Consider the following 10176-nt stretch of genomic DNA (forward strand, 5'->3'; position numbering starts at 1 on the left):
GGGGTTCACAAAACAAATACCCTCTGCCACCATATTTTCTTAAAGTGAAACCTAATATATTCCTCAACCCAGGAATAATTTACTGCAATGTTTAAGCAGTAAACATAGGTTTTGTAAGTCTTCTGGGTTCAGGTCAGAAAAGCAAAAATAATAGTTTTGCATTAATACCAATAGTGTGGCATTTGGTGTAGATAGGAAGATAACACTGTTGGTTAGGTTTGAACTTATGATATTTAAATAGAACCAAGTAATGTAATTATAAACCAAATGCAGAACACTATGAATGTCCGCATGCTCTTCTGAAATGAAATAGAGCTTAGTGAAAACAGTCTGATTAGAGGGGTTTTTCCAGCAGTGGTTCACTTGTATTTATTGTTAAAAGTTTACACACTAATAAAAATATGTCAAATATATATCTTTATGCTACAGGCATGCCATCCAATTAAATGTACTACGGTGAATTTAAGCAGGTCATGATTAGGCAGAAATACATGATCAATATAAATGGTTTTAAATTATATAGGTCTTTATAATTAAAACGTAAAACCAAATGGTTTCTTATAACATAAATTTGAAACAATAGAGTGTCACTTTGCCTGTACAGGGGAGTCCTTTGTGCAGTGAATGGAACTACAAAGGACAGATACAGCCAGAGGTAAGATGCAGGACTGGTACACAGCTATCGTTCTTTTCTTCCTTTCTTGTTTAGCCGAATTAAAGCAAGTGCCAGTGTTGTTTGTTTGTTGCTTAAGGCTTTTGTCATTCTCATTCCTTCCTGACTCGGTAACAAGCAAAATAAGCAGAGGAATGTCTGCTCTGCTAACTCAACTCCAAGGCTGAAGAACTGATAGGTTTAACATGGATGTAAAAGTTTGGGAGTGTTTCCCTCCCCCCCACCTTCAAATACATTTCCTGAAAGCCAGATGTTGCTGGAAGAGGGCAGTGCTTGCTGGAAGAGCTGATAAGAATATGAAACTACCAAGAAGCAAATGATGTCATATTTAAGTATTCAAACGGGAGGGAAGCTAGAGGAAAATAATCCTCAAGATGAAATCAACACCAAATATGGAGTCAAATGCAAGTTATGAAAGAAGGATTTGAATCTTTTTTGGAAAATACTACAGATGCAATCCTAATTCCAATGGAGTCAATGGAGACTTCTGCCACTGACCTCAATGTGGCAATGGACCCAACATCTGTATAATCAGTGAACTGTTAAGGAATTGACTTTTGATACCTATGAAGGGATACATGGAATAAATGACAGAGGAAAATAGCCTCACATGTCTAAATGGAAACATTTGCAGTTCAAAGTTAAGTTTAAAAGCTTATCCCTAAAACAAGCTTTTCCTTTAGCATGTTCTTTTTAAATGGGAAAAAAAGCATTACTGAACAAAGGTAGCTGAAATATCTTGGGGGAAAAACAGTTTTTCTGTACAAACTAAAAAGCTTGATACATTAGCCTAGTGAGGGAATGGCAAGAGAGACCAGCTGCTGTCTGGCACCAGTGTAGAGGTGCCAGAATGGTGGCTCCTAGAGAATGCCCAGTGGCAGTAGCAACTGATCAGCCCACTCCCAACCCCTGCTCTCTGGCATCTTGACCCAGGTGCCAAAATTGCTTGCTATAGTTCGGGTCTTAGAGAGAAGTATTGATTCTGAAGAAGTTTTCAATAGAAAAGCCCCTGAGATTCAGGGTGAACTCTCCAGTCACTTTCGGAGAGAAAGACATTTTACAACAAAGTTCAAAAAGGTTTTGGTTTTGTTCAAATGAAGAAGGAATCCCCAAAACTGTCATTCCTTCCTGGTCTATTATTACATGACCTGATAGCTACTGCTCACCTAGCATCAAATACCTGAAGATGACCAAAATACGCTTACCACAAACAATCCCTGATTCAGTTACACAACTAAACAGAGCAAAATAAAGCCTTATAGACATGTCAAACATTTGATATAATCAAACTGATACTAGAGAAACTTAGCTTGAGGGGCAACTTTAAAATTGCAGTTTCTCTTTAATATGTACAAATCATTGTTTGCTGTTCCATGTTTCTGGACTGTCAGGGATATGCAAAGGAGAAAGTTCAGATTGACTAGCCAGAGCCCAGGGCAAATTTGTGGTTGGCAGATGTGCAAAAATATGGATTTTTTGTTTGTTTCTTTGTTTTTCTTTTTGATCTGGAAGCCACCAGAGTCAGACCCAGTCGTGGTATTTCCAGTCACATCTCAGGGTTAACACCACACATTAAAGACTTCCTACATTAATTACCTTCACCTGTAACTTCTGGTTCAATGTTTATAATTCTAATTAATGTAGTATTGTCATTATTGCCAACAGTGCCATAAATTACTTGATTAGGCAACCCACCACAAGAGGGCAATATAACACTGTTGCTGCCTAATAAATAGAGCTCCATTAGTCCCATTCTTAAACCTATCTAGCCATTTTTTCTCTAGCAGTGTGACTCTGGTACTCATCTGATTGCTGTAACTGGCTGGATATAACTTCACATGGGGACAGGATATAAAACATTAATGTAAGGGACCTTAATAGGTCCCTTACATTATGTAACCTGTAATTTTGAATTTTGTTCTATGTGGAAACAACCATGCCTTGTTTTTTTCTGTTTCATTTCTCTGCAATGACCTTGGTTTTACGTTGGACATGGAGAAAGCCAATCAAACAGCTCAACATTCAGAAAGTTTTAAAACAAATGAAACTCTATAGATTTCCAGGACTGGATAGAGCCTTTTGCTCTGATGAATTCCCAGGTTATAAAGGTAATGTCTTCATCAGTTACCCTTTTCTTACACTGTACCCCCACAAACGTGCAGGTCCAGCAATATTCTCTCCATCATCCTCCCTTACGCGAGAAGACATGCTAATATTGCTATCACTGAGCTAACTTCTCTGGTCTCCTCTTACTACCAACCTTTCTGTACCGTACTTAGATCTAGGCTTTACCTTTCCAGGGTACAAATATTTGTGAAAAAACCCTATATGCATGTGAATTGCATATGAAGCCCCACATTTTCATACTGAGACAATCAATTGCAGGTCAAAATTAAGTTAAAGTGTGGTGAAAAACTAAAGTACCACACGCACTCCAACTTTGTAGAGCTCAACATAAATATACCAAAAAGCTTACAGAATATTTTGGAACTGTAAGTTGTCCAGCCTGAATGTGCATTTATCATTTAGGTAAACTTTGGCTAAACATCTAGACGTAACAGCTAAACATAAGCATCTAGATGCTTATTGCAACTAAACCTTAGATTTCAAGTTGAACTGATCCTCTGAATCTCCAATGCCAGCATCAGCAAATTTTCCGGTGGTTGGCTGGAATGATCAAGCTCATATCAGAATGCTAGGACCTAAGTCCCACATGCAAAAGGCAGATCCAATAACTCCACAGGCCACATCTGGCCTGTGGGCTGTAGGCTGCCAACCCCTGCCTACATCTATCTTCTTTATCAACACAACAGTATTAAGGAGCCCAGGAAAGGTCCATAAAAGAACTTAGGTGCCTAAAGTAGAACGTAGAAACCTAAGTCCAAGAATACAATCCTTAAAACGCCTGTCTCAGCCTGAAAGATCTTATGTGCTCAAGCTTTTTCCAGAAAAAGTTCTGGCCCTACTCATGTCCAGGACTACCACCATCTTGGCAAAACCAATCATCTTGGCTCCTGTGTCATACCTAAGGCCATTTGGCATCCACAAGCTAAGCTGTTCCTCTCTGTCACCACTAAGCTATCTGATATGATACTTAAACGCATTATAAATAGCACAAACACCAGTAACCAAGGCCACTCTCATTTAGAAACACAGTTGGAAGCACTCGTAATGGTGCCCAATTGCATAGAAGAAATGGGAGATTTGCGTTTTATACCTTCATTATACCCTTAAGGGGGTTCAGATACACATTGCTCATCTCCTATGAGAGTGTAGTAACTACCCATTCTGTTAAAGGATGCCACCTTCCAGCAAAGAATTAAAGATTCATTGTGCCAGAGGGAAAAAGAGTATAAGAGGGAGCATGACTCTGTAGCCAAGTGATGATGGCACTCACCTGGAATGGAGGGTCCTGGCTTCTAGTTCTAAAGACTGTGTATGCATTTTATCTAAGGACTATTTAATGAAAAAGTCCTGGGAGCAGGAAGCAGAATTCAAGACTTCTCCCTCCTGGGCTAGAGGCCTCCTCACTGGATTACAGATTCACTCCCCTTGTGCCTTCTCCATCTGGAAGGGAAGAGAGTATCTCACCCAAGCTAACCTACAGTTCGGTGGTCAGGGCAGTTCCCTGGAAAGCGGCAAGTCTGGATTTGAACATCCTCAAACTGAGAGGATCCTAGGTGTCCCCTTTCCTTGAAGAGTGTTCTGACCCCAAAGCTATTATATAGCATGTGTGTTCCTGCTGTTTCTGAAGCCACCACTATATTTTTAAAAAAAAACAAACACACAAACAAACAGAATCCAGGTTTTTTTACTCGAAAAAAAGATGACTTGACTTGCATGACTCACTCCACAAGAGGATTCAGGGTTGTGCATCTCAATTTGACACTAGGTGCTTATCCCAGACCTGCAGGAAAGGTGCCCAAGTCTAGGAGAGGGTTCCCATTGGCTAGCTCAGGTGTCTACCTGCTCAGCATGTTGACTCCCACTCTTTAGCTGTGCCTGTGCACTGCAGAGACCTTCAGTACCTAATTCTGGACTGTGAATTCCATGGAACTCAAGCACCTAAACATTTGAGTTTTGCAGCACAGAACACAGTGATGTCTAAGTCCTAGTTACAAATGGTTGACCTCCAAGAATCAGATGCTGCCCTATTCTACTTTGCAGTTTAGATTTGATTTTTGCCATGTTGTGCATCTCAGCTAAAGCAATGTACAACATACGATGTTCCATTCATTAGACATATGCAAGGTTTTCATCAATGAAATACTTATAATGGAGTCAAGGGGTGATGATGCAGCACATGGACCTCATGGCAAGGTTGTATGTATTTGTAGAACAGAATAACTCAATGAAGGGAAAGAGAAAAAGTATAGGAGGGCAAAGGGATCTTGGTAAAAGTAAGTGAGAATCTCACTGACTTTAATGGTCTTTAAATAGATACATCCTGTATATGAGTGTTAATCTTTTTCCAGAGAAAGGAAGCAAGTAAGTTTTGCCTGTGCTAAGGTTTGAAAACATCAAGCCTTGGGCTTAATACTGATTGGGAATGGATTTACTGCCAGTATTTCATACCACAATATTTTCTTTCTTTCTAAGAATAGGAAAAAAATCTTTATAATGCAGATTAAAAACCTGTACCCACAGTTACAAATAAAAAATTAACAACTCTATCTAGGTCACTGCATTGAAGGTACATTAAACTTTTATCCTTCTTTGCTAAATTATAATTTTAAAGTGGCATGTCTGACAAGCCTTATGGGACTAAGAATTTTCTGTTGACATCCTTCTGTCATTGTTATCAAAGCTTCATTTCTAGACTTTTATTTTCAGACATCTACCTGTCACAGGATTACTTCTTTCTAAAACAGTCTTACATTTCACACCTGTATATGTAGGTACACCCATACCACAGCTGACAGGTAAAGTACATGTGGCCCCAAATTATCACTTTCAGCCACAGAAACATGGACTTCTATGTACTTTGCAAAAAATGCAGCAACAACAGCTTGGATTCATATCCCTCGAACCTTTATGGAATAGTTTATATTGCTTAACAGTGAAGTAAAATTCCAAACTAAGGCAGTTGATTTTGCAAACAATATTTTGCTACAGAAATGCTCATAAGAAAGAAAAACGTGAAACACTCCTTCAGATATATGTTGCTATGAATAGTCATGACAAAAATGTTGATATAGCCGTCTTGAAATCTTTCTGCAGATTTGAAAGGAATTCAGTCTTGAAACTGAAACAATACCTCTATATGATTTTGCCAGTCAAGCACAAAGTATGAAGGATGAATTCTGGAAATAATTGCAGTAATAGAGGAACCCAGAGACTGAAATAAGCTGCTTATTGGATAATAATAATGATAATTTAATAAAAGTCAAATTGCTAATAGAAATTATTCACTGTAGCCAATACAAAAATACAAATGATTGAATTCAGACCTAATCAGGTGAAATGTAGTCATTCCATCCAGTGAGACTCACTTCGCCTCAGATCTGAATGTGGCCCCAAAAGAATAACATTTCAGTTTTTTATATTGTCAGAGCAACATCTGAGACTTCCCATCAAATCAAATTTTGCTTTGTACAGGTGGGACTAAAAATGATATTTTTCCAATTACTTGTAACTATATTTTGATTTAATATGAGAAATATCCTGTCAGGCAAGGCATATATACAGGGAGACAGAACCAGGGGTAACATGTGAAAGATGGGGGATAGGAAGCAAGAACCAGATATTAGAACAGGCAGGTTAACATGTATTGGTAAGAGCTATGGTCTGCACAGCAGGTTTCACCAAAGAAAAGCAGGCCATATTGCTATTATCATTTTTTCTCTTACCCCTGTGACCACTCCCCTAGGCAGACTTTCGGCTACCTGAGGACCTCAGTCAACACTGGGTTGAGTCTGGCTTTTGGAGAAAAAGAAAGAAAAAGAAAGTTAGCCTCAGAACAAAAGAACTTAAACACAGTTTTCTAACTTTTCAACTCTTGTGCACATCTTTTATTTTAAACATAGATGTACTTCATTCCATCCAAGACCGTGCACATTGCTATAAGCTATTTCTTTTCTGTATTCATTCTTTACACAACAAACAAATAATGAACCTACAGGTATAATAAAAAGTTATTTTTAACTTCCAGAATTAAGGTCATGCTAAGCTTTCTGCTCTACTTGTTTTCTTTGCCCTTCACTTGGAATTTCTGACATGTAGGCTGAGAAGTGTTTGTTTGGAAAGCTCAGCCTTTATGTTTCATTAATCTGGTTGTTTATTGAGGAAACTGCTGGCAAAACACAAACCTGGTTTAAAAAATACAGATACTGGGCCTGTGAGAAGCAGCAAGTATTCGATTCAGATTTGGCTGATTCGGAGGGTGTTGCAGGGCACTAAGGGGCAGAAACTGCCTAGGGAGAGGGCCCCAGCAGTCAGGCAGGAATCCCACAGCTGCGGATTACTGTGGCAGCAGGAATGAGTGAATTAGCTTGCACCTGCAGGTGGTCAGCTGACCGGAAGAGGCAGGGCCTTGGGCACATATAAACCCCAGGGCTGGGACTAGAGAGTTGGTTCTCTGTCAGCAGCCAGGGGGGAAGGAGCTCTCTTAGAGGAAGCTAACCAAAGATGCTTGACTGCCTGTTCTACTTCTGGTAGGATTAAGAGGCTCAGGAGATTACCAGGGACCCTGGTCTGCAAGGCATTTAGTGCTAGGGGGTGCGATTTAATGCTTTTAAAGGGACAAAGCACACCCTCAACTGCTTGCATTATGTTATAGACCAGGTACTCATATTTTGATTTCTGTTTGTAGAACAGTGGATCAGGCTGAGGCTACTGGGGAAGGAGGAGGCCTCATTGGGGGCCCACTACAGTGTGGGGACCCCAGTGCCAGTGTGGGCACAGTGATAGCGGGTGAGCAGACCCCGGCACCAGAGGGTGCAGTTACTGAGGTCGGACTAAGCTGGGGCCTCAACACAATTGAAGACAACGTTTACATGACATCTGCGAGGTATGGGGCATGATAAAGGGACGGTTTTGGAATCACACATCTAGCCCATAAGGCTTGTGGGTATCGTAAGACACCTCCCAAGTGTGGGACCCAATAAAGGGGTCCAGAAACCTACAGGGTTTCGGGGAGACTGTCAGTACTGTGACCAAGCAGCAACTCAAGGGCAGCCTCCTAATTCATCATTTATGAATGACGTGACAGACAAGATTAGTAGGCGCCCATAGGACGGACAGTGCACGGTCACAGTGCCCTAGGGACATCACAGCCATCCCTGGGGCAGCCATATCATGACAGAGGGGACAGTGATTCGATTTGCTGATTTGAGTCACTGTCCCTGACTTGACCAAATCGGATTTGGATATTTGGTGCCAATTTAGTGATTTGGCCACAGACTATAATGGGGAATCACTAAAATACCTATAAATTTGTCATTTTTTTGCCAATTCAGATGAAAACAGCAACTATGGTAGCCCCTTCTGAGGGCATGAAGTCTACCAAGTTTCAAGGAGATAGGTGCAGGGGTTTCTGTGGAAGTGCCCCTCAAACAGTTGAAAGCAAAACATATCACTTGTGTGTGTTAAGGGTTGTAGGTTGTAGTTGTGCTGGTCTAAGGACATAGGCAGACAAGGTTCTTTAGGTCAATCTGATATCTTTTATTAGACCAAATGAACAGATGGAGGAATATATCATAGCAAGTAGGGCTGTGCAAAATGTTGATGGATATTTCGTTTTGAAGCTGTTTCGACACATTCTGAACTCAAATCAGCGAAATCGAAATGAAACAAAAGGCTTCAAAACAGCTTTGAAATGAAATGAGGGCACTCAAAACATTTTGAAAGTTTTGAAACGTTTCAAGTTTTGAAGCTGGGCTTGCTGGCAGCTAAACAGAAACTAAGGAGAGGGAAAGGGAAGAGGCGGGAAGGACTGCTCTGATATTGACTGTGTAGCTGGCCAGTGACTGTGATCCTTCCCTGAGGTCCCTTCCAATCCCAGTGCTCTATGGGAGGGATGGAAAAACAGCATAAAGTCACATGTCACGAGTTTTGCTTGTCAACACCTTGAGGTGCATTTTCCCCAAAACCCCTGAACCTATCTCCTTGAAACCTGGCAGGCTTCATGGCCTCAGCAGGGGATACTACACCTGCTGTTTTCACTGTGCTCCACCTAAACACACACACAAAGTTACACATCACAAGTTTTGCTTGTCAGCACCTTGAGGTACAGTTTCCCAGAAACCCCTGCACCTATCTCCTTGATATTTGATAGGCTTTGTGGCCTCAGCAGGGCTACCATCCCTGCTGCTTACGTTTGAATCAGGAAAGAAATGACAAAGTTATAGGCAGTTTTGTGATTCCCCATTATAGCCTATGGGCTATGGGCCATGGGCCAAACGTTGAAACGCATCAAAATGGTGTCAAAATAGCAAAACAGTTTCTATGAAACAGAACAAAATAGCAAAACAGTTTCTATGAAACAGAACAGTGCTTCGAAACAGCAAAACAAAACACTGTCCCTTCGAAATGGTGAAATGGATGTTGAAACAAAACGGTGCTGTTTCACTCTGCCCTATTAGCAAGATTTCGGGTTAAAAAACCCTTCATCAGGCTGAGGAAGCATCTGCAGTTCATGTGTGCTCTACCCGGATGGAATGAATACTAGTAAAGAAGTCAGAGGCTGGTATGCATGCAAGAAAGCCAGTCAGTGAAAATGTAAACTGAGGCATCAGGGGGTGAGACAGGCTGGGGTGGTGGGGAATGTAGCAGGTAAAAGTGGAGAGGTACCTGGGGAATCAGATGTCAGGCAGGTTCTAATGCATCATAAACCCAATGCCTATATTGAGTCCATGAGTTTTTGTATCTAGGGGGCTGATGAAGTGAAGTTCATAGACTCATGTGTGAAAAGTGTTTTGTAAATTCAAACTAGCACCAAACCTCACTAACCTCATCACCAGAAGCAAACTTCCTACAGCCCAAAACACACTAAATGGATCCAGACCATGCCATGAGAAGAAATGCAAAACCTGCCAACTTATCTCCAGGACCCCAACAGTTACTACTACATCCCACAACAGAACATCACCATTCCTTGATCTTACAGCTGCACCTCCAGAAACATTATATATCTCATCCAGTGCACCAAATGCCCTAATGGAAAATACATAGGAGAGACCAAACAACAACTGCACACCAGAATGAATGCATACCGGGAATCTATTAAAAATAAGAACACCCAATTGCCAGTGGGGGCACATTTCTTACAAGAAAACCACTCTCTCTCCAATCTCTCAGTCCTGATCCTCAAAGGGAATTTACAAAACCCCTTTTGTAGACAACCCTACAAACATAACTTCATAAATCTACTGGATATAAGAACTCATGGACTCAATGTAGACATTGGATTTATGACACACTAGAACCTGCCTGACTTCTGACTCCCCAGGTACCTCTCCACTTTTACCTGCCACATTCCCATCCCCACCCACTCCCCAGCCTGT

The sequence above is a fragment of the Gavialis gangeticus genome, unplaced genomic scaffold (genome assembly GCF_001723915.1).
Source record: "Gavialis gangeticus isolate Ggan-Ray unplaced genomic scaffold, GavGan_comp1, whole genome shotgun sequence".
NCBI lineage: Eukaryota > Metazoa > Chordata > Crocodylia > Gavialidae > Gavialis > Gavialis gangeticus.